Source organism: Dermacentor variabilis, chromosome 8 (genome assembly GCF_050947875.1).
Source record: "Dermacentor variabilis isolate Ectoservices chromosome 8, ASM5094787v1, whole genome shotgun sequence".
Classification (NCBI taxonomy): domain Eukaryota; kingdom Metazoa; phylum Arthropoda; class Arachnida; order Ixodida; family Ixodidae; genus Dermacentor; species Dermacentor variabilis.
Window position 1 is genome coordinate 28443980 of NC_134575.1, and position 24294 is coordinate 28468273.

At 43.7% G+C, this 24294-nt stretch overlaps 1 protein-coding gene across 9 annotated transcripts in view; it reads right to left on the bottom strand.

Annotated features, from left to right (window-relative positions):
* Window positions 1-24294, bottom strand: part of LOC142589914 (uncharacterized) — a 98166-nt gene that overhangs the window by 63120 nt on the left and 10752 nt on the right. For all 9 annotated transcript variants that reach the window (XR_012830000.1, XM_075701593.1, XM_075701594.1 and 6 more), the window contains exons 5-15: window positions 23702-23825; window positions 22012-22139; window positions 20201-20292; window positions 19514-19647; window positions 16446-16572; window positions 12570-12693; window positions 10877-11004; window positions 9111-9201; window positions 8426-8559; window positions 5342-5467; window positions 1435-1558 (exon numbers count right to left, since the gene is read on the bottom strand). The gene's annotated coding sequence lies outside the window, so the exon portion shown is untranslated. The remainder of the gene's footprint in view (window positions 1-1434; window positions 1559-5341; window positions 5468-8425; window positions 8560-9110; window positions 9202-10876; window positions 11005-12569; window positions 12694-16445; window positions 16573-19513; window positions 19648-20200; window positions 20293-22011; window positions 22140-23701; window positions 23826-24294) is intronic.

Sequence of the window (24294 nt, forward strand, 5' to 3'; positions counted from 1 at the left end):
ATCCACGGTCCCATCGTACACAATTATTTGCGAGAACAAGATTACTAGCCAAACAATGACAGTTATATAAAGGCGATGTAATTTACAAATCCCGCTTCCAGTATTTGCTCCATCAAATAATTCAATTCACACTAAAGTCCTCTTACCTTCCGGCTGTTTTGTTTGTGAATATAATTAAGCCATAGAGGACGTATCGGTCCTGTGGCATCCAGGTTCCCGCCGTGCACAATATTTTGCGAGAACAAGTTTATTACCTAAACAATGACGCTTATATACCAGTTAAAATAATTTACAAATACAACTTATAGTATTTGCTCCATCAAAGGCGAAAATACTAAAACGAAATGAGTAATAACCGCACTTTGCATATATTTCTCGCATTCTAAACGACACAGAAACCAAAAGGGTGTGCTTCTGTTTATACTAAATTTCATGATAGGATAACTGAGAGGCCACAATAAAAGTTGTGCAAGATAAACCAGCTGAAACCACAGGGTGTGTAATTTCCACCTAGTCGAGTGTTTTTTTTTTTTAGACCCCAAAAACACACGACTAGGTGGAATGCATGAAGTAATGCATTCGCATTACTTCATGCATTCGCATCAAGTAATGCGAATGCATGAAGTACTTCGCGGCATGATTGCATGCCGCGTGTACCCACAATATGTGCTTCTATTGAAAAAGGTACGAATGCGAGCTGGCTGGTACGAATCCATCGGTGAGCGCGAAATGAGCGCGGACGAGTGAGGAACACAGGACAAGCGCTGTTGTGTACTTCATTCTGTTTTTTTTTTCAGCGATGAAAGAAAGGCACACGTGCTGGAAAGGATGCCGCTTAGCCTAGACCTCATTCGGTATTCTTAACTCGCTGACTGTCGTCCAAAGTTTTCGTGTGAGTTGTTTTAGTTTACCCGTATCCAAAGGATACTATATTCAAGAATCTTATTCTCTCTATTCGTAATCTTATTCTCTCTGCAATTCTTTCAGCTGTCAAGAGCCGCTCGCTCTGCGAATATTGTGCTTTCTCACATTCAAATCTACCGAGTTCTTACGGACAGAAAATCACTGCAGTAAATATTACAAGGACCATAACAAAAACAAAATAAATATGTTTGTACGGTTTCTAGGGTCACGTTTTACTTTTTTTTTCAGATTACCTTCATCCAAGAAATAATTCCTGTCATTCTTCCCGCACAAAGCGTCAAATCGATACAACACAGGCAACACTATACCGTCAAATCCAAGCACGCGCAAAAACGAAAATGAGCAATAAACATAGCAGCACCTAGAACATTGTGACATTTACAGACGATCTTATTGCAGTGACAACCGTGCTTTTTTTTGCAACTTCAACGAAACTGGTATCCGCGATCTTCAACAGGAATGCTAGGGCAAATAGGAAGTGCCCACTTCCGACAAGGGTACATTTCTTACCAAATCTGTAGGTCAGCCAGGTTTCGACCATTCCTGGAGCTGCTTTGCCCAACGCCGACTCGGTTCCTTCAGTTCAGGCATGACCGCATTCACTCCGCGGAGGTGGATGCCACAGTAGACCGCGCTGCGATGAAAGCAGAGCGTTTAAAGAAAAAGCACTGGGCGCCGAATTTCGAAGACGTGGAACGAGTGAAAGGGTAACGTTGTACCTTTCGTGGTAACGAAAGGTACGTGTGAAAACGCGATCTGAGGTAAGGGTGAAGTCGAACGTTGGGCTCGCTTCTACGACATACTTGAGGTATTACATATTGCCATACATCTGACAAGTATGAAACAAAAAATTGTTTTTATTTGTGTGTATAGTTTTCATTATATCATTTTTCTCCATGCGTACTTACGCATGACCAGTCCGCTCTCCCCGAAAAAAGCGTAGGATTTGCGAATCTCTTTTTGTGCAAAAATAAAGGAATATGATTATTGAGGCACGCCGAAATGGGGACACCAGGAATAATTTCGAATAGAATAAGGTCTAACTTGCACTTACACCTACACGAGTGTCGTTTTTTTCGCATTTGGCCCGCAATGAAATGAAGCCAAACCACAGCCGGAATCTTTAAGTGTGACTTGGGGCTCAGCAGCGAGGAGGCATAGCGCTTAAGCTATCGGGCCAATGCAACTACGAAGACACCTCAACCCGGCTTCGTTTATTATATTACTGGACCTAAATTGAAACGACCGTTCTAGCATTCCGCTGACTATCGAAATGCTGCGCCGACCTGGCAAGGCACATACACCCTTGTGCCCATTTTTCTTTAATTCATTGCATACACACAATACACAATACTGTTTGGGCCTCATAGCCTTGGCGGCTAGTTTGGGGTCCAATAACAAAATAGACATCAGAAGAACAGCGTACTTATTGTACGAGACAACTTAAACACATATTATTTAAGCATTTTTACATGGAAAATACAGAATAAACAAAACACTATGTCATGACATCAGGAAATACAAATAGAAGCACCCTGTGAGCATTCATGAAAGAAGTTTTTCAAGGATTGCACAAAGTTTTGGCTGGTGTTTACACTGAGTGGGTGTGCGTTCCATATATTACATCACTGTTGAGCTCCACAAGTCTCCGTCCATATAAATTGTGACATGGTGGTAAGTTAGAACAGTTGTTACTAGCTGCCCTCGTGTTTCATGTCGGAAAATTTAATATTGTGATAGGTAGCGGATTATAATAACGTATTATTGCATTAACTACCTGAGCAACTTTTGCTTTATACGCCTCACTGAACGGCATACACGAAGCAACTGAAACAGAGGTTTACTTTGATGAGTATGTTTAGAGAAGGTAACTATTCGTAGCGCCCGCTTTTGTAGACCGATGACAGATTCTACACAGATTTTGTACATACCGCCCCAAACTCTAAAGAATAATGAAGGTGACACTGTATAAAAGCAAAGTATCCATAAAACTTGAGGGCCAAAACATTGACGGGCTGTTAAGAATACATGACACCCATAAGCCCATTTGGAACGTACCAATTTTATACTTCCAATGCACATCACAGTCAAAGCAAACACCTAGATACTGATAGCTGCATGCTCTGTTCAACCGGGCATTATTCAAAAATATAGACAGCGAGTGGCAATTCGTTTCTTTCCTCCTGGAATGGACGACTACAAAACTGGTTTTGTCTATGTTAAGTGTAAGGTTACCCGGCGTGAACCGTTTCGCAACACGCAATTGATTTCGCAACAGTTCTTGATTTATTTTGTCCTGCAGTTCTTCAATAGTGTCTCCAAGAAACAACAAAGCCGTGGCATCTGCGCATGATGAACTTCGGAGCCCGTTAACACCGACGGAGCATCGTTGACGTATAGCGAGAAGACGGGCCCAAGGACTGAGCCTTGCGGTACGCCCGCCGAAAAGCTATGTGAGGCTGACATGAGGTTCTTAATTACTACACACTGCTTGCGCTCCGAGAGATAGTTATTTAGCAGATCCGATATTCGCCCCCTAAAGCCATGAGTATACAGTGTATGCAATAATGTTACATGATTAGCCGTACAAAAAGCTTTTTTTCAAGTCTAGAAATACGACAACGGCAATCTTACCTTCATGTAATGCTGTATTAATAGTGTAAGTGCAAGAACTGCAGATGATGTAGATCTATGAGGACAAAACCCATGCTGATGAGGACAAAGAATATTATGTTTACCTAAAAATTCCTGCATGCGTGTACAAATTATTTTCTCAAACAGAGTATTAAATATGCTCAGAACAGATATTGGTCTAAAGTTGCTAGGGGCAGAACCATCTCCTTCCTTATAAAGTGGTACTACCTTTGCTACTTTGAGAGCGTCAGGGTATTTTCCCGCTTCCAAGGAGGGATTAAACATATGCACCAGATGAATACCTAATATCGCTATATTATCTTTAAATAACCTCAAGGAAATTCCATCTATTCCTGCCGCCTTACAGAAAGGTTTTTCGCTACCGTTAAAATATCCACCAATTATATATCATGCATCGCGAAGCTATAGGTTGTATTGGTACCAAGGGTTCATAACCGGGAGTAAACTGGGCCGCAATAGTGACGGCCCTATATTAGAAAAGTAGTCGTTAGAAGCATCTACCGTAGCTTGATCGACTAGTTCGGGCAATACAGGTTGATTTGAGTGATTACCGATTACGTCATTTACAACAGTCCGTATTTTTGCCTGTTTCCGTCAGCCTTACCATCGAGGAGGAATATTTTTTTTCGTTTACGCATAAGAAATGCTGATTTGTTCCAGAAGCATTTAAGGTTGCTCCTGTAGAAGGAGTTATAGGCCTGTTTTCCTTCCATTTGTGGTACCTCTTACCTTTTTCTTTCCCCACAAATAGAATTTCATCCGTCATCCTGGGACAGATGTATAGTTAACCTACACGGGACAAGCCCGCCTCGCAAGTTATGTGCACGACAGGCGAATTATCCGCCTTTCGCATAAGCACTTTGCCTTGGGAAACCCAAACGTATTTCCAGTTCTCTTTTCTCACATGTCGTGCCTTGCCAAACAGTACCTTGTTCTCAGTGCAAAGACTTTCCTTTACGTAAATTGGCTATGGGCCTCAAATCCAAGGTTATTCTGTATTCACCGTAAGTCTTCTTAACAGCGGAGGGCACTCTCTCGAGCAGTCCTCATAAAAAACCTAACAACATTAGTCCCCTTCCTGTCTTTTGACTGTACCCTGTGGGCGACCTCAATGTCACGCTCACGTAGTTCAACGCCGAGGTACGTAGCAATTCCCTCCACTCTTTCCATTAGGGCTTCGCTTTCGACCACTGGAAGATCCTTATCTCGAGGTTCATATTTCTACTATACTGTATCATGTTAACAATTTCCTTCTTTGCAATATCAAGTTCCCTTCGGAGATCTTGAATTTTCTTTCAGGACTGGTTCATGCTGGGCCTTTGCCACCGAAAGTTCACTACGGAAGTCAGCAATGTATTGCTTGAATTTTCAAAGCCTTCATTAATGAGGGTGAGAGAATCTCGGATTCCAAACAGTTCAGCACGAATTTCAGCATTGGAACCCTCCACCAATGCCACCCCAGGTGGCAAGGTAAAGGGTGTATTTTAGTTAACGGTGAGAGAACCCGCTACATTAAGCAGCCAGACATCATAGCACTGGCCTGAACGCTGCGCGTCATGACAGTTCGCTCATTAATGGCAATAAATATTGTGTTTACAACTGTCTGGTGAAGTATAAACGAGTTGCAGGCTAGTGCTACACAACAGGAATAAAGATAAAATTGTTAAAGGGTTTACACTGTCCCGAGACAATGCGCTTACGGGTTAGCATCGTGTGTTTCGTTGACTCATATCGAATGTGGGATACGTATTTGCAAACTCACCCATCATCACCAAAAATGCACTGTCCACCGATGAGCAAGAGCCAATGTAGCCCGATGCAGGAAAGGTGCCATCGGCGCATCACACGCAGAACAGTGCACAGCCCCAGGCAACGGGTGGCCATTGACCTGGAAAGGAAAGTGCACTTCTTTACAGCGCGTTATGTTTTAAACGGGGCTGGTCAAGAACGGTGGCAATGTGGGCTTGTTGGCAACATTCTTCACTAAAAGTGGCTTACCGCAGGGAAGCATGAGGACAAAAGGGAGCGCGTTGATCAGTGACAAAAATTTATGTTGTTCTGCCTCTTATTTTGAATATCAACGTCACAATTTTTCACGATGTTATTATGAGGCACGCCGTATAAGGGGGGGGGGGTGCATCTAAAGTTCACGGGTGCCTTCGCATTTTGGGCTCATCGACATCCGGCCACCGTGGCCGGGATTCGATCCCTCGACCTCATGCTTCGCAGCGTAATACCAAAGCCACTAAGCAATCACGACGGGCAGCACTTTCATCGCAACGTGAAAAAATCTACAGATATGCCTTTCGAGATACCCACCAGACCGAAATTATGGGGACGCCTGTGATCGTTCTTATTCTGAAACTCAATTTTGAGTCAATTTCATGCGTGTTACTAGCTGGTAGCAAATGTAGGTCAGTCTTGCGTCTTTGCTGGCTAACCAGTAATTTGCCCATCTCAGCAATCTCATCACAACAGTAACTCGTGCTGCTTGGAAAATATAGGCCAAACAAGCTGTTAACGCTAAGTAAGGCTCGAGCACCCGGTGGTGCGGCACTCCATAGAGCATCAACCTATTTGCATGGGCAAATCTACCTGCACGCGAGAGCTTGACATTTTCTCGACCTCCTCGCTGACGTGGTGGGACTGGCGTTTTCAAAGGAAACTGTCGATTTGAATGCCACTTTTAATTCTTATTGAATACCTGGGTAAGCCACGAAGTTTAATGTATTGAAACTTACGTTTACGCACGCATCCTAGAGCTCTATTAAAATAACGGGTTGCGATCAATCTGAATAAGTCAGTTGAAATAGCCAAAGGCATCACACACACACACACAATATATATATATATATATATATATATATATATATATATATATATATATATATATATATATATATATATAAATATATATATATATATATAAATATATATTTATATATATATATATATATATATCTATATAAATATATATTTATATATATATATAAATATATATATACATGCTTGAGCCATCACTGACAATACTGGTAGTATCTGGCAACACTCGCTCTCAAACAATGTTTATTACGTATGAGGGGTCTCGGCATTTCGATATGCACACCAATAAAAGATTTAGCACGTCAGTGCGACGTCATTTACTTTATTCGTGTCGAGATTTCTTCCACTTAAGCTATTCCTGCTGAAAAAACATTCTCGAAACTTTCCTTGGCTCCTTTATGAGCGGATGTCTGTATTTACCGATAAACATTTACCAGGACTCGAGAAGACACTGTAAATTTCGACAGCATGGTGGATTGTTGCAGGGACTTCAAAGGAACCTCACAACCCGTCTTTCCTACCTCTGCCTTTCTTGTTTATCATACCTAATCTTGAGGTAGGAGGGATTTCTTTTTTTGTTGCTTTTGTGGAAAGGTAATTTACGAATACGCGTGAACTTAGTTTTCTATTTAGTTTCACATCAAAGGCTGGCTTCGTAATGACGTATAGAGCAATATGACTAACTCCGAAGCCCGAATTTCTGCCCATATAAATTCCGTGTGATTCAGAGTTCAACGCAGCAAAGATCGAAATGTCAAGATTCGTGCTGGACGTAGCATGTAGACCACTCACCCCTCGTGACAGCAGGCAGGCAGCGATGACTGCGTCACTGAGGATCACGTGACTTCACCACTGCACGTGACTTATCGTCACTTCGCATAAACAATGACTGCCAACGCCACCTTGCAGTTATTTAGACCCCGGTAACGTCAACGCCGGCCACCTGCATACAGTATTCAGCAAAATTATGTGTCAAGAGCGCTAGAGTGAAATCCATGTAGCCGGCACACTATGGTTTTCATAATTTGACGACTAGGACATACTTGAACAGCCTGTATGAATACAGAAACTGAGTAACCAAACTTCATATATAACAAAGTATTTCTCCGTAAGTGCAAGGAACATGTCTTTGGAATTTACGACTTGTTAAATCATTACTTTGTGGGCGCAGATGAAGATGCACTTTCCTGTTCTTATTAATGACCTACGATATTAACTTGAAACACCAATTTCCTTTAAGTGCCATTTTTTTTATGACAAAACGACCTGTCAAAACACATGGGCAAAGTACCCATCTCCTCGCGACATTTCAATGGGCAAAAATTTTTTTTTTTGCCTAAACTATTAGACATAGACGCAACATCTATGAGTTGCCATGTTGAGGTTGCCTTCTTGATTATCGTGTCATTTCTTGGTATTTTAAACGTGTGTACAACGGTGTATATTGAATTGGTATCGATTTTCCAGAAAGCTCGTGTTAGGAGGATTTGATCCTTAACACGTAGAGTTGGGCATGTACCAGATATAATTTTGGTAAGCATATTACGTAATCGCATGTCATCCAATTTGGAGAAAGACAATGCTATGTGCAATTCTGCACATGTTGTGCATTGGGTATCGGGTTAGTACTAAGGCGCAAAGAAAGCAGAGACTGAAAAGCGTAGAATGAGAAGGGCTCTGTGTTCGGCGTGTGCTTGCTGACCAGGCGTTAACCAGCGAAGTGTTCTAGAGCCATCCAACAAATTGAAAGATTTGCTGCCTTTTGCTGAAAAAGCCTCATACAGAACAGAGCACGTTAACGTTGCTCGTCTGCTCGTAAAGAAAAAAACGATCTAACTCATTTTCCCCCTCTGTATGCGTAACAGCACGTTAGGGGTCGTACGCACGCCAGATGAAGTAACTGCCTTCAAACCAAACAAGCCTCTTCTCAACTACTGATTACTACTCGATACAGCTGTCTTCCGGTCTCGGAAAAATGACGCCTATACCACTTCGTTCCATGGTCGATGCGGCATGTACTAACCATGCATCCACATCGCCGGGGGTGCCTGGGATGGCAGCAACCGTCGCGGACGAGTGGATAACGGCGCATCTTCGCAGCACGCGGCTCACGGCCACAGCGGGTGGACACCGTCCACTTCCACGCAAATGAGTGGCCTGCGTAAGTACGACAACGTTTACGTCACTGATGGGCGCGGTATGTGTACTGTGTACGCGAAATTCGAAATTTTTATTCTAATCTACAAATTCGAGAACCGGTGCTTCTTCAAGTTTAGTGATTTTTCGTTAGGAATAACGATCAGCAAACAAACATGAGCGGAGTTGTCTATCTCACGGCGCAACACCCAGCTACCACGGGAACCTCGTACCAGGCTCTACCTGTTGCACCTGTTCTGGTTTTACTTTGACTGCACTCGCAGTATATATGTTGACGTTTTTTTACTTTGAAGGTCTAAGTTAAGGATCAAGGTTTTCATACATCGGGCTTTCTGCTATATGATGCCAGATGACCTGAGGAATGACTGTGCGCTGCTTTCATTGTCTGCATTCACTCACACAATCCAACCGAACTGACTCCGCCTGGTTCGCTAGGCCGATTCCCTGACAGATTATACTGTGATCTCGTATTAAAAAATTGTGTGAATCAGCTAGCGTAACAGAAGTAACACGCACAATTTGCGGTCTACATTGGTGAGGCAAAACCTTACCTCACCCCGAAACGTCGAACCTTATCGCCGAAGTTCAAAGCCTGGAACACGGTGCCATAGCTGTCGACACCCAAAACCGCCGAGCAAGTTCCTGCAGAGACAGGTTCGTTAAATTGGGTGCCGATTATAGTCTTCATTTATCTCAACAAGTCACAACGCAGGATATTCTGGTTCAGTGTTTTGATAAATACCGCCGTTAGCTTCAAACGCCAATCGACAATGTACTTGAATATAACATATTTGTATTAAGTTCATCGTAATCGCACTAAAATTAAAAAAAAAGATGCTCCTAATACCTTTAATAAAATTTGCTCCTAATTGATAAATGTGTTAGTGATGATTCAACAGAGCGCTAAGATGGAGATCACGGCTCTGCGGCGAGCCTGTGTGTGCTGAGGAACAAAGATCATGATGAGGTCAAGACCACTCCAGTTTGCGAGAGACGTAAAAAAAAAGGCAACTTCACAATGGCATCATGAACTATACACCTTACAGTAGTTTTCGACGTAGTCGCCACCGACAGGAAAACTTTGTCATAGAGTGCAATCAGTGTGAAGAAACCACTCTGAATAAAACTGCGGTGCCCTGCGATGCAAGCAGTTGTCGCACAGCCCGCTCCACCTCAGCATTGTTTGGAAGTGACGTCTCGAGCGTTCGGCTTTCAATGCAGGGAAACAGGTGTTCATTCATACCCGTTAACAGCACGCACTTCCATTGGCGACCACGTCAGCGCACGTCTGTCTGCCATCGTGATTTGTACTCGAATAGCATCGGGCACGCCGGTCTGCTGTTGACCTTTCTATGCTCCTTCTGTCGTTGAGCCAGCAACGGGCGCGGATACTTACGGCGATTGTTTCACCTGGTGTACCATCTTCTCGTCAAAAACAGAAAATGACGAAACTTATTTTCGGAATGTCCTCCGCACTTCACAAGAAAACTACATTTTCCGGCCGGCCTGTTACTGCGATGAAAGCAAGCAGTGATGGGGTACACGCAGTGCGGTCGGGTGAGCCCCGACTCGTGTTCTTGCAGTTGTCACACTGCGCCCAATACGGCGGAACTAATGGTCAAGCACACTGTTGTAGTTGAGAGTTCAGCGCAACGGCAGCTGCCCAGGTAAATGTGTTGGTAGTAATGATGCTAATGATCCTCAAAAAAACACGATGACGTATGGAGATCCGTACGGACCTTAGTTCACTATGGGAAGCCGGAGCATAAAAGAAATGGGGTAAGCGTCCCAGCCATGTCAACATCTTGAACAGGAAGTGCGAAAGTGGGCAAGGGCCATATGTTCCATGTATCAACGTTAGACCAAACAGACAAAATCAGCACTAGACTACATAAGTGTCTCCGGCGTAAGCCAGCTTCCAATTTTGAAGAAAGCACCTCGTGCGCATCTCAACATCTGTTTGCTTCGACTATGCTCGCTACCTTTTTGACAAGTTGCCTGTCGGTAAAGAGAAGTCGTGTCGGCTTTGTTATTTACTTGTGTCGCCGCATAAAAATGCATATGAAGCGTCATTGAATTTGAGCTGAAATATAAAATATTCTATCAATTCTCGCAGTTATATCGCCGTATTCTGTCGTGCTCTTGCTGAAGTCTGGCGCTCGAGTTTGTTATGGCAAAATAAGAGCAGTGAAAGACATCAATGCATGCATAAACATTAATAAATGTCGCTCAAAAGACCAGCAACACCGTCATACAATTTGACTAAAAGTTTTAAAAAAGTTCTGAGGTTTTAGGTGGCAACGCGCACAGCTCTCACCAGCGGCATTGGCCTCGGCAGTGATGTATACCGCGAGATCCCTTTGCTTAACGTCGATTCGGTGTCTTGGGAACGACCACGACCTCTGTGCCTTCCTCGGAGATCGATGGATGCCACAGTAGGCCGCGCTGCGATTAGAGGATACACGCAAGCGTTAAAAGAATTGATTTCACCCTAAAGTTCGCTTCAATTAAGTTCCGACTCTTTTGTTTGGGATGAGAAGCCATAAGGAACGTATCGGTCTCGTGGCATCCACGGTCCCATCGTACACAATTATTTGCGACAACAAGATTACTAGCCAAACAATGACAGTTATATAAAGGCGATGTAATTTACAAATCCAGCTTCCAGTATTTGTTCCATCAAATAATTCAATTCACACTAAAGTCCTCTTCACTTACCTTCCGGTTGTTTTGTTTGTGAAGATAATTAAGCCATAGAGGTCCTATCGGTCCTGTGGCATCCAGGTTCCCGCCGTACACAATTATTTGCGAGAACAAGTTTATTACCTAAACAATGACGCTTATATACCAGTTAAAATATTTTACAAATACAACTTATAGTATTTGCTCCATCAAAGGCGAAAATACTAAAACGAAATGAGTAATAACCGCACTTTGCATTTATTTCTAGCATTCTAACCGACACAGAAACCAAAAGGGTGTGCTTCTGTTTATAGTATACACTGAGAGGTCATAATAAAAGTTGTGCAAGATAAACCAGCTGAAACCACAGGGTGTGTAATTTCCACCTAGTCGAGTGTTTTTTTTTAGACCCCAAAAACACACGACTAGGTGGAATGCATGAAGTAATGCATTCGCATTACTTCATGCATTCGCATCAAGTAATGCGAATGCATGAAGTACTTCGCGGCATGATTGCATGCCGCGTGTACCCACAATATGTGCTTCTATTGAAAAAGGTACGAATGCGAGCTGGCTGGTACGAATCCATCGGTGAACGCGAAATGAGCGCGGACGAGTGAGGAACACAGGACAAGCGCTGTTGTGTACTTCATTCTGTTTTTTTTTCAGCGATGAAAGAGAGGCACACGAGCTGGAAAGGATACCGCTTAGCCTACACCTCATTCGGTATTCTTAACTCGCTGACTGTCGTCCAAAGTTTTCGTGTGTGTTGTTTTAGTTCACCCGTATTCAAAGGAAACTATCTTCAAGAATCTTATTCTCTCTATTCGTAACCTTATTCTCTCTGCAATTCTTTCAGCTGTCAAGAGCCGCTCGCTCTGCGAATATTGTGCTTTCTCACAGCCAAATATACCGAGTTCTTACGGACAGAAAATCACTGCAGTAAATATTAGTAGGACCATAACAAAAACAAAATAAATATATTTGTATGGTTTCTAGGGTCACGTTTTACTTATTTTTCAGATTACCTTCATCCAAGGAATAATTCCTGTCATTCTTCCCGCACAAAGCGTCAAATCGATACAACACAGGCAACACTATACCGTCAAATCCAACCACGCGCAAAACGAAAATGAGCAATAAACATAGCAGCACCTAGAACATTGTCACATTTATAGGCGATCTTATTGCAGTGACAACCGTGCTTTTTTTTCAACTTCAACGTCACTGGTCAGGACAGTCAAATTTTGCAACGTATTCCGCGATCTTCAACAGGAATGTTAGGGCAAATAGGACGTGCCCACTTCCGACAAGCGTACATTTCTTACCAAATCTGCAGGTCAGCCACGTTTCGACCATTCCTGGCGTTGGTTTGCCCAACGCCGACTCGGTTCCTTCAGCTCAGGCATGACCGCATTCACTCCGCGGAGGTGGATGCCACAGTAGACCGCGCTGCGATGAAAGCAGAGCGTTTAAAGAAAAAGCACTGGGCGCCGAATTTCGAAGACGTGGAACGAGTGAAAGGGTAACGTTGTACCTTTCGTGGTAACGAAAGGTACGTGTGAAAACGCGATCTGAGGTAAGGGTGAAGTCGAACGTTGGGCTCCTTTCTACGACATACTTAAGGTTTTACATATTGCCATACATCTGACAAGTATGAAACAAAAAATTGTTTTTATTTATATATGTGTAGTTTTCATTATATCATTTTTCTCCATGCGTAAGTCCGCTCTCCCCGAAAAAAGCGTAAGATTTGCGAATCTCTTTCTGTGCAAAAATAAAGGAATATGATTATTGAGGCACGCCGAAATGGGGACACCAGGAATAATTTCGAATAGAATAAGGTCTAACTTGCACTTACACCTACACGAGTGTCGTTTTTTTCGCATTTGGCCCGCAATGAAATGGAGCCAAACCACAGCCGGAATCTTTAAGTGTGACGGGGCTCAGCAGCGAGGAGCCGTAGCGCCTAAGCTATCGGGCCAATGCAACTACGAAGACACCTCAACCCGGCTTCGTTTATTATATTACTGGACCTAAATTGAAACGACCGTTCTTGCATTCCGCTGACTATCGAAATGCTGCGCCGACCTGGCAAGGCACATACACCCTTGTGCACATTTTTCTTTATTTAATTCATTGCATACACACAATACACAATACTGTTTGGGCCTCATAGCCTTGGCGGCTAGTTTGGGGTCCAATAACAAAATAGACATCAGAAGAACAGCGTACTTATTGTACGAGACAACTTAAACACATGTTATTTAAGTATTTTTACATGGAAAATACAGAATAAACAAAACACTATGTCATGACATCAGGGAATACAAATAGAAGCACCCTGTGAGCATTCATGAAAAAAGTTTTTCAAGGATTGCACAAAGTTTTGGCTGGTGTTTACACTGAGTGGGAGTGCGTTCCATATATTACATCACCGTTGAGCTCCACAAGTCTCCGTCCATATAAATTGTGACATAGTGGTAAGTTAAAACAGTTGTTACTAGCTGCCCTCGTGTTTCATGTCGGAAAATTTAATATTGTGATAGGTAGCGGATTATTATAACGTATTATTGCATTAACTACCTGAGCAACTTTTGCTTTATACGCCTCACTGAACGGAATACACGAAGCAACTGAAACAGAGGTTTACTTTGATGAGTATGTTTAGAGAAGGTAACTATTCGTAGCGCCCGCTTTTGTAGACCGATGACAGATTCTACATAGGTTTTGTACATGCCGCCCCAAACTCTAAAGAATAATGAAGGTGACTCTGTATAAAAGCAAAGTATCCGTAAAACTTGAGGGCCAAAACATTGACGGGCTGTTAAGAATACATGACACCCATAAGCCCATTTGGAACGTACCAATTTTATATTTCCAATGCACATCAGAGTCAAAGCAAACACCTAGATACTGATAGCTGCATGCTCTGTTCAACCGGGCATTATTCAAAAATATAGACAGCGAGTGGCAATTCGTTTCTTTCCTCCTGGAATGGACGACTACAAAACTGGTTTTGTCTATGTTAAGTGTAAGGTTACCCGGCGTGAACCGTCTCGCAACACGACAGAGTTCTTCATTTATTTTGTCCTGCAGTTCTTCAATAGTGTCTCCAAGAAAAAACAAAGCCGTGTCATCTGCGCATGATGAAACTTCGGAGCCCGTTAACACCGACGGAGCATCGATGACGTATAGCGAGAAGACGGGCCCAAGGACTGAGCCTTGCGGTACGCCCGCCGAAAAGCTATGTGAGGCTGACATGAGGTTCTTAATTACTACACACTGCTTCCGCTCTGAGAGATAGTTATTTAGCAGATCCGATATTCGCCCCCTAAAGCCATGAGTATACAGTGAATGCAATAATGTTACATGAATAACCTTATAAAAAGCTTTTCAAATCTAGAAATACGACAACGGCAATCTTATTGTCATGTAAATGCTGTATTAATAGTGTAAGTGCAAGAATTGCAGATGTAGATCTATGAGGACAAAACGCATGCTGATTAGTACAAAGAATATTATGTTTCCTAAAAATTCCTGCATGCGTGTACAAATTATTTTCTCAAACAGAGTATTAAATATGCTCAGAACAGATATTGGTCTAAAGTTGCTAGGGGCACAACCATCTCCTTCCTTATAAAGTGGTACTACCTTTGCTACATTGAGAGCGTCAGGGTATTTTCCCGCTTCCAAGGAGGGATTAAACATATGCACCAGATGAATACCTAATATCGTTATATTATCTTTAAATAACCTGAAGGAAATTCCATCTAGTCTTGCCGCCTTACAGCAAGGTTTTTCGCTACCGTTAAAATATCCACCGATTATATATCATGCATCGCCAAGCTATAGGTTGTATTGGTACCAAGAGTTCATAACCAGGAGTAAACTGGGCCGCAATAGTGACGGCCCTATATTAGAAAAGTCGCTAGAAGCATCTACCGTAGCTTGATCGACTAGTTCGGGCAATACAGGCTGATTTGAGTGATTACCGATTACGTCATTTACAACAGTCCGTATTTTTGCCTGTTTCCGCCAGCCTGCTGTACCATCGAGGAGTAATATTTTTTTTCGTTTACGCATAAGAAATACTGATTTGTTCCAGAAGCATTTAAGGTTGCTCCTGTAATAGGAGTTATAGGCCTGTTTTCCTTCCATTTGTGGTACCCCTTACCTTTTTCTTTCCCCACAAATAGAATTTCATCCGTCATCCAGGGACAGATGTATAGTTAACCTACACGGGACAAGCCCGCCTCGCAAGTTATGCGCACGACAGGCGAATTATCCGCCTTTCGCATAAGCACTTTGCCTTGGGAAACCCAAACGTATTTCCAGTTCTCTTTTCTCACATGTCGTGCCTTGCCAAACAGTACCTTGTTCTCAGTGCAAAGACTTTCCTTTACGTAAATTGGCTATGGGCCTCAAATCCAAGGTTATTCTGTATTCACCGTAAGTCTTCTTAACAGCGGAGAGCACTCTCTCGAGCAGCCCTCATAAAAAACCTAACATTAGTCCTCTTCTTGTCTTTTGACTGTACCCTGTGGGCGATCTCAACGTCACGCTCACGTAGTTCAACGCCGAGGTACGTAGCAATTCCCTCCGCTCTTTCCATTAGGGCTTCGCTTTCGACCACTGGAAGATCCTTGATCTCGAGGTTCATATTTCTACTATACTGTATCATGTTAACAATTTCCTTCTTTGCAATATCAAGTTCCCTTCGGAGTTCTTGAATTTTCTTTCTGGACTGGTTCATGCTGGGCCTTTGCCACCGAAAGTTCACTACGGAAGTCAGCTATGTATTGCTTCAATTTTCAAAGCCTTCATTAATGAGGGTGAGAGAATCTCGGATTCCAAACAGTTCAGCACGAATTTCAGCATTGGAACCCTCCACCAATGCCACCCCAGGTGGCAAGGTAAAGAGTATTTTAGTTAACGGTGAGAACCCGCTACATTAAGCAGCCAGACACCATAGCTCTGGCCTGAACGCTGCGCGTCATGACAGTTCGTTCTTTAATGGCTATAAGTATTGTGTTTACAAGTGTCTGGTGAAGTATAAACGAGTTGCAGGTTAGTGCTACACAACAGGAATAAAGATGAAATTGTTAAAGGGTTTACACTGTCCCTAGACAATGCGCTTACGGGTTAGCGTCGTGTGTTTCGTTGACTCATATCGAATGTGGGATACGTATTTGCAAACTCACCCATCATCACCCAAAATGCACTGTGCACCGCTGAGAAAGAGCCAATGTAGCCCGAGGCAGGAAAGGTGCGATCGGCGCATCACACGCAGAACAGTGCACAGTCCCCAGGCAACGGGTGGCCATTGACCTGGAAAGGAAAGTGCACTTCTTTACAGCGTGTTATGTTTCAAACGGGGCTGGTCAAGAACGGTGGCAATGTGGGCTTGTTGGCAACATTCTTCACTAAAAGTGGCTTACCGCAGGGAAGCATGAGGACAAAAGGGAGCGCGTTGTTCTTATTTTGAATATCAGCGTCACAATTTTTCACGATCTTATTATGAGGCACGCCGTATAAGGGGGGGGGGGGTGGACTCCAGATTAATTTCGACCACCTGGAGTTCTTTAATGTGCATCTAAAGTTCACGGGTGCCTTCGCATTTCGGGCTCATCGACATCCGGCCACCGTGGCCGGGATTCGAACCCTCGACCTCGTGCTTCGCAGCGTAATACCAAAGCCACTAAGCAACCACGACGGGCAACACTTTCATCGCAACGTGAAAAAATCTACAGATATGCCTTTCGAGATACCCACCAGACCGAAATTATGGGGACGCCTGTGATCGTTCTTACTTATTCTGAAACTCAATTTTGAGTCAATTTCATGCGTGTTACTAGCTGCTAGCAAATGTAGGTCAGTCTTGAGTCTTTGCTGGCTAACCAGTAATTTGCCCATCTCAGCAATCTCATCACAACAGTAACTCGTGCTGCTTGGAAAATATAGGCCAAACAAGCTATTAACGCTAAGTAAGACTCGAGCTCCCGGTGGTGCGGCCCTCTATAGAGCATCAACCTGATTTGCACGGGCAAATTGGACAGTGCGCGAAAGCTTGATAATCCCTCAACGTGCTGGCTATCGTAGTGCGGCTGACGTTTTCAAAAGTGACGATTTGCAGGCCGCTTTTAATTCTTATTGAATATCTGGGTAAGCCACGGCATTTCAGGTATTCAAACTTACGTATACGTACGCATCGGAAAGCCCTATCGAAATAAAGGGTTGCGATCAATCAGAATCAATTAGCTGAAATAGCCAAAGGCATATATACTGTACATGCCATCGCTAAAACCGGGAGTTTTATCTGTCGCCAGTTGCGCTCAAACAAGGCTCATTACGTACGAGTGGTCTGGGCATTTCGATATGCACACCACTACGAGATGCTGAGCACCAGGGGGTTCCCAGCGTGTCCACAGAAACCTGCAATGAGTCAGCCGGACGACACCACGACAATGACTCTGCAGGACGACGCCACGAAATCGCCGATCTTGGCTGAGCAAGAAATTGTCCGAAGGGCTCTCAGAATACAGTGTGCTAGAACGCCGTGTCAAGGCATCCGCGGAGAAAGAAATGATCCCTCATTCTTCAATCTGGATATCGGTCAGGTATTGCTGATCTCGCAAGCAAGATAAATCTTTAGGCTCCACTCGGGAACATATTTGCAGCTACGCATGCGCTTTCTCCGCGTGAGGAAGTCAGCCGTCAATTTAGCTTCTTTCATGGTAAGTTCTTCAAACCTTCCTTGCTTTATGGAAGAATACTATTACCATTCGATTCTAACGACTTCGCGAAGCTTCTTGAAATGGCGCATGTCGACCGGCTGAAAAACCTGCACACGATGCACGGAAGATGCGAAATTATGCGCCGTATTGGAAAGACTCCTGATTGATTTCGACCATCAGGGGGGATCAGATCGGACCAGTGCTTTAGACTGCACCCAAGGCATGGTACATGGGCGTTTTAGCGGGACAGCGTTGAGGGCCCCGTGTCGTAGGAAATCCCGCGTCGGCGTCCGGAGTCACACGTCCGGCGTCGATCGTCTTTTCGTGAAACACCATTCACGACCACGCGTACCCAACCACACTCATCTGTCACCAAAGTTGCTCACACCTTGCTTTTCACTTTTTACAAAGTTGTTCCTCAGAATTTTGAGAATGACAGCCCACGAACAACTGACACCAAAAAAAAAGCACACAGACAGCGCTACCTTTTATGCTACATCTCCTCAGACTGAAAACATCATTATGCTACATCTCCTCAGACTGAAAACATCGAAAGTGTGAAACAACACCACGAGATCGGCACACACAAGACGCCGCGCTTCTGCCAGAAAGCTCGCTTTCAGGCACAGCGTTCACAGGCACAGCACAACGACTGGTTAAATCATTACTTTGTGGGCGCAGATGAAGATGCACTTTTACAGTTCTTATTACTGACCTACGATATTAACTTGAAACACCAATTTCCTTTAAGTGCCATTTTTTGATGACAAAACCACCAGTCAAAACACACGGGCAAGGTACCCATCTCCTCGCGACATTTCAATGGGCAAAAAAAATTTTTTTTTTGCTTAAGCTATTAGACATAGACGCAACATCTATGTGTTGCCATGTTGAGGTTGCCTCCTTGATTATAGTGTCGTTTCTTGGTATTTTAAACGTGTGTACAACGGTGTATATTGAATTGGCGTCGATTTTCCAGAAAGCTCGTGTTAGGAGGATTTGATCCTTAACACGTAGAATTGGGCATGTACCAGATATAATTTTGGTAAGCATATTACGTAATGGCATGTCATCCAATTTGGAGAAAGACAATGCTATGTGCAATTCTGCACATGTTGTGCATTGGGTATCGGGTTAGTACTAAGGCGCAAGGAAAGCAGAGACTGAAAAGCGTAGTATGAGAAGGGCTCTGTGTTCGGCGTGTGCTTGCTGACCAGGCGTTAACCAGCGAAGTGTTCTAGAGCCATCCAACAAATTGCAAGATTTGCTGCCTTTTGCTGAAAAAGCCTCATACCAAACAGAGCACGTTAACGTTGCTCGTCTGCTCGTAAAGAAAAAAACGATCTAACTCATTTTCCCCCTCTGTATGCGTAACAGCACGTTAGGGGTCGTACGCACGCCAGATGAAGTAACTGCCTTCAAACCAAACAAGCCTCTTGTCAACTACTGATTACTACTCGATACAGCTGTCTTCCGGTCTCGGAAAAATGACGCCTATACCACTTCGTTCCATGGTCCATGCGGCATGTACTAACCATGCATCCACATCGCCGGGGGTGCCTGGGATGGCAGCAACCGTCGCGGACGAGTGGATAACGGCGCATCTTCGCAGCACGCGGCTCACGGCCACAGCGGGTGGACACCGTCCGCTTCCACGCAAATGAGTGGCCTGCGTAAGTACGACAACGTTTACGTCACTGATGGGCGCGGTATGTGTACTGTGTACGCGAAATTCGAAATTTTTATTCTAATCTACAAATTCGAGAACCGGTGCTTCTTCAAGTTTAGTGATTTTTCGTTAGGAATAACGATCAGCAAACAAACATGAGTGGAGTTGCCTATCTCACGGCGCAACACCCAGCTACCACGGGAACCTCGTACCAGGCTCTACATGTTGCACCTGTTCTGGTTTTACTTTGACTGCACTCACAGTATATATGTTGGCGTTTTTTTTTACTTTGAAGGTCTAAGTTAAGGATCAAGGTTTTCATACATCGGGCTTTCTGCTATATGATGCCAGATGACCTGAGGAATGACTGTGCGCTGCTTTCATTGTCTGCATTCACTCACACAATCCAACCGAACTGACTCCGCCTGGTTCGCTAGGCCGATTCCCTGACAGAATATACTGTGATCTCGTATTAAAAAATTGTGTGAATCAGCTAGCGTAACAGAAGTAACACGCACAATTTGCGGTCTACATTGGTGAAGCAAAACCTTACCTCACCCCGAAACGTCGAACCTTATCGCCGAAGTTCAAAGCCTGGAACACGGTGCCAAAAGCTGTCGACACCCAAAACCGCCGAGCAAGTTCCTGCAGAGACAGGTTCGTTAAATTGGGTGCCGATTATAGTCTTCATTTATCTCAACAAGTCACAACGCAGGATATTCTGGTTCAGTGTTTTGATAAATACCGCCGTTAGCTTCAAACGCCAACCGACAATGTTCTTGAATATAACATATTTGTATTAAGTTCATCGTAATCGCACTAAAATTGAAAAAAAAGATGCTCCTAATACCTTTAATAAAATTTGCTCCTAATTGATAAATGTGTTAGTGATGATTCAACAGAGCGCTAAGATGGAGATCACGGCTCTGCGGCGAGCCTGTGTGTGCTGAGGAACAAAGATCATGATGAGGTCAAGACCACTCCAGTTTGCGAGAGACGTTCCGAAAGCAAGTTTCGTGATTTATATTCACACGGAGACTTTATGGCAAAAAAAAAGGCAACTTCACAATGGCATCATGAACTATACACCTTACAGTAGTTTTCGACATAGTCGCCACCGACAGGAAAACTTTGCAATAGAGTGCAATCAGTTTGAAGAAACCACTCTGGTATAACTCCGGTGCCCTGAGCTGCAAGCAGTTGTCGCACAGCCTGCTCCACCTCAGCATTGTTTGGAAAAGACGTCTCGAGCGTTCGGCTTTCAATGCAGGGAAACAGGTGTTCATTCATACCCGTTAACAGCACGCACTTCCATTGGCGACCACGTCAGCGCACGTCTGTCTGCCATCGTGATTTGTACTCGAATAGCATCGGGCACGCCGGTCTGCTGTTGACCTTTGTATGCTCCTTCTGTCGTTGAGCCAGCAACGGGCGTGGATACTTACGGCGATTGTTTCACCTGGTGTACCATCTCGTCAAAAAAAAGAAAATGACGAAACTTATTTTCGGAATGTCCTCCGCACTTCCCAAGAAAACTACATTTTCTGGCCGGCCTATTACTGCGATGAAAGCAAGCAGGGATGGGGCATACGCAGTGTGGTCGGGTGAGCCCCGACTCATGTTCTTGCAGTTGTCACACTGCGCCCAATACGGCGGAACTAATGGTCAAGCACACTGTTGTTGAGAGTTCAGCGCAACGGCAGCTGCCCAGGTAAATGTGTTGGTAGTAACGATGCTAATGATCCTGAAAAAAAAAAACACTGACGTATGGAGATTCGTACGGATCTTAGTTCACTATGGGAAGCCGGAGCATAAAAGAAATGGGGTAAGCGTCCCAGCCATGTCAACATCTTGAACAGGAAGTGCGAAAGTGGGCAAGGGCTATATGTTCCATGTATCAACGTTAGACCAAACAGACAAAATCAGCACTAGACTACATAAGTGTCTCCGGCGTAAGCCAGCTTCCAATTTTGAAGCACCTCGTGCGCATCTCAGCATCTGTTTGCTTCGACTATGCTCGCTACCTTTTTGACAAGTTGCCTGTCGGTAAAGAGAAGTCGTGTCGGCTTTGTCATTGATTTACTTGTGTCGCCGCATAAAAATGCATATGAAGCGTCATTGAATTTGCGCTGAAATATAAAATATTCTATCAATTCTTGCAGTCGCATCGCCGTATTCTGTCGTGCTCTTGCTGTAGTCTGGCGCTCGAGTTTGTTATGGCAAAATAAGAGCAGTGAAAGACATCAATGCATGCATAAACATTAATAAATGTCGCTCAAAAGACCAGCAGCACCGTCATACAATTGTGACTAAAAGTTATAAAAAAGTTCTGAGGTTTTAGGTGGCAACGCGCACAGCTCTCACCAGCGGCATTGGCCTCGGCAGTGATGTATACCGCGAGATCCCTTTGCTTAACGTCGATTCGGTGTCTTGGGAACGACCACGACCTCTGTGCCTTCCTCGGAGACCGATGGATGCCACAGTAGGCCGCGCTGCGATTAGAGGATACACGCAAGGGTTAAAAGAATTGATTTCACCCTAAAGTTCGCTTCAATTAAGTTCCGGCTCTTTTGTTTGGGAAGATAAGCCATAAGGGACGTATCGGTCTCGTGGCATCCACGGTCCCATCGTACACAATTATTTGCGACAACAAGATTACTATCCAAACAATGACAGTTATACAAAGGCGATGTAATTTACAAATCCAGCTTATAGTATTTGCTCCATCAAATAATTCAATTCACACTAAAGTCCTCTTACCTTCCGGCTGTTTTGTTTGTGAAGATAATTAAGCCATAGAGGACGTATCGGTCCTGTGGCATCCAGGTTCCCGCCGTGCACAATTATTTGCGAGAACAAGTTTATTACCTAAACAATGACGCTTATATACCAGTTAAAATAATTTACAAATACAACTTATAGTATTTGCTCCATCAAAGGCGAAAATACTAAAACGAAATAAGTAATAAGCGCACTTTGCATTTATTTCTAGCATTGTAACCGACACAGAAACCAAAAGGGTGTGCTTCTGTTTATACTCAATTTCATGATAGGATACACTGAGAGGCCACAATAAAAGTTGTGCAAGATAAACCAGCTGAAACCACAGGGTGTGTAATTTCCACCTAGTCGAGTGTTTTTTTTTTTTAGACCCCAAAAACACACGACTAGGTGGAATGCATGAAGTAATGCATTCGCATTACTTCATGCATTCGCATCAAGTAATGCGAATGCATGAAGTACTTCGCGGCATGATTGCATGCCGCGTGTACCCACAATATGTGCTTCTATTGAAAAAGGTACGAATGCGAGCTGGCTGGTACGAATCCATCGGTGAGCGCGAAATGAGCGCGGACGAGTGAGGAACACAGGACAAGCGCTGTTGTGTACTTCATTCTGTTTTTTTTTTCAGCGATGAAAGAAAGGCACACGTGCTGGAAAGGATGCCGCTTAGCCTAGACCTCATTCGGTATTCTTAACTCGCTGACTGTCGTCCAAAGTTTTCGTGTGAGTTGTTTTAGTTTACCCGTATCCAAAGGATACTATCTTCAAGAATCTTATTCTCTCTATTCTTTCAGCTGTCAAGAGCCGCTCGCTCTGCGAATATTGTGCTTTCTCACATTCAAATATACCGAGTTCTTACGGACAGAAAATCACTGCAGTAAATATTACAAGGACCATAACAAAAACAAAATAAATATGTTTGTACGGTTTCTAGGGTCATGTTTTACTTTTTTTTTTCAGATTACCTTCATCCAAGGAATAATTCCTGTCATTCTTCCCGCACAAAGCGTCAAATCGATACAACACAGGCAACGCTATACCGTCAAATCCAACCACGCGCAAAACGAAAATAGACAATAAACACGGCAGCACCTAGAACACTGTCACATTTATAGGCGATGTTATTGCAGTGACAACCGTGCTTTTTTTTTTTTAACTTCAACGTCACTGGTCAGGAGGGTCATAAATTTTGCAACGTATTCCGCGATCTTCAACAGGAATGTTAGGGCAAATAGGACGTGCCCACTTCCGACAAGCGTACGTTTCTTACCAAATCTGCAGGTCAGCTGCGTTTCGACCATTCCTGGAGTTGCTTTGCCCAACGCCGACTCGGTTCCTTCAGTTCAGGCATGACCGCATTCACTACGCGGAGGTGGATGCCACAGTAGACCGCGCTGCGATGAAAGCAGAGCTTTTAAAGAAAAAGCACTGGGCGCCGAATTTCGAAGACGTGGAACGAGTGAAAGGGTAACATTGTACCTTTCGTGGTAACGAAAGCTACGTGTGAAAAAGCGATCTGAGGTAAGGGTGAAGTCGAACGTTGGGCTCCCTTCTACGACATACTTAAGGTATTACATATTGCCATACATCTGACAAGTATGAAACGAAAAACTTTTTATTTATGTGTATAGTTTTCATTACATCATTTTTCTCCATGCGTACTTACGCATGACAAGTCCGCTCTCCCCGAAAGAAAGCGTAGGATTTGCGAATTTCTTTTTGTGCAAAAATAAAGCAATATTATTGAGGCACGCCGAAATGGGGACACCAGGAATAATTCCGAATAGAATAAGGTCTAACTTGCACTTGCACCTACACGAGTGTAATTTTTTTTTCGCATTTGGCCCGCAATGAAATGGAGCC